Here is a 1,703-nt window from a genome sequence, read left to right as displayed (position 1 = left end):
TAAAATAATTACAATAAATAATTTCATTTTGTATTATAAATTTACAATTTCAAATCTAATTAGAGTTTTAAAACCAAATCAAAGTACAAACTAAGAATAAAGGCAAAAATAAATTACATCAGATCAAGCCATGCTATGTTGACTTTGTCCACTGCCAAACCCTGCTATGTTGATGATGACTCCCATTGATGCACAAGCCATGCTTATTGGTACATCTGTTCCTGTTTTAACTAATTTGAGAAACATAAAAACATAATTTTTTAAATCAGTCTTGGTACACATTGTGCAGAACAAAGAGACAACCTTTAGAGTTTAAAAAAAGAAACTAAAAGACAAATTAAAAGCTCAGCAATAGAACAGATCAAAGCAAGTAAATCAAAATCATGAATGCATCAGAGGTGTAGAAAAAACGCAGATGATGAGCAAAGGAAAAAAACATCAAACAGGAAATAGATAGAACAGAGACACAGCCAAGAAAACAACTAATCAGATAAAAAAACTCTATAAATACATCTGTTTTTTTTACAAAGAGGGAGAGACATTTTTTTTGAGGAGGAGAAATCTGAGATTAATATTGATGAAAAACACATAAAAAGAAAGAGAAGAAGAAGAAACAGAAAGCATCACCGTTGTTTCAACTTCCACCGCGAACCACCGTCTCTGTCTTCATCGGTATCTGAAAAGGCATGTATCTTCTCATTACCTTCATGTTTGCTGCTTAGATTGGAAGCTAAAATTTAAATTTAAAAGATTGAATTTTTATTTTTTTGTGTGGATGTTGATTTTGGTTGAGATCATTTTAGTTGTGATAGTAAAGCTTAAAACCGGTTTTATTTTCTATTGGATGCTTTAGCTTCAAATTTTCCAATTTATGCCAAGATTGCTTTTTTGTTGTTGATAGGCTTTAGGAAAGCATGCTTGCTTGCCAGTCTGTATGAATGGCTGCTGCCAGGCTGTTCACGATACTTTTTCCTATTAGCTGTTCACGTTGCTTTCCTATTAGCTAGTCTTGCTAGTCATTATATTCTTATAACTTATTTAACTAATAAAACTTCTGGTTTGGATTTCTATTTAATTTCCTTTTATTATAAAATAATTACAAATATAATTAAATGATAATAAACATCATTTATTTTATGAGTGGTATTAATCGATTTTATTTTTTAACTTTGGATTGTGCTATTTAATACCAAAATGAATTTTGTTTCAATCAATTGTTTAGTTAAAAATTATTTTGAAAGAGCTCATATATGAATATTTTTTTTTATTATTATTATTAAAATGTTTATTTATTTAATAGATCATATTACAAGTCTATATATCTTTTCACTATTTTTTTGCTTTTTTTTTGTGTGTGTTTACTACTGATTTTATTTCGTAGAACTATTTAAACTTATTTAATATTTAACATCAATTTTTAATTTTTTTTATTTATTTAAAAAAAGGCAAAGATAATTTATAATTGAATTTGAAGGGTTAATTAGATGAGATATTTTTTTTTTTATCTTTTAGGACGCAAATTGTTACAACCTGATAATTTTAAAATTTTATTTTTATAAATAATTAAATAATTAGATGTAATCATGTTTTTAATCCTTGAGTTGTTAGAACACAAGTAGTACAACTTGATAGTTTTAAATCTTTTATTTATTTTTTTTTTAACAAATAAATATAAATTTAACCTTTTAAATTTGATTATTTAG

The 1,703-nt window shown here is 26.0% G+C and overlaps 1 long non-coding RNA gene across 1 annotated transcript; it reads right to left on the bottom strand.

Moving 5' to 3' along the window:
* Nucleotides 1-1,129, bottom strand: LOC113784601 (uncharacterized). Its single transcript, XR_003470682.2, has 2 exons — nt 628-1,129; nt 1-230 (listed from the first exon to the last, which is right to left on the bottom strand). It is a non-coding gene; the product is annotated as an uncharacterized lncRNA (long non-coding RNA).
* Nucleotides 1,130-1,703: the final 574 nt, after the last annotated feature.

Source organism: Cicer arietinum, chromosome 2 (assembly GCF_000331145.2).
Source record: "Cicer arietinum cultivar CDC Frontier isolate Library 1 chromosome 2, Cicar.CDCFrontier_v2.0, whole genome shotgun sequence".
NCBI lineage: Eukaryota > Viridiplantae > Streptophyta > Magnoliopsida > Fabales > Fabaceae > Cicer > Cicer arietinum.
This window is presented reverse-complemented; position numbering and strand designations above follow the sequence as displayed.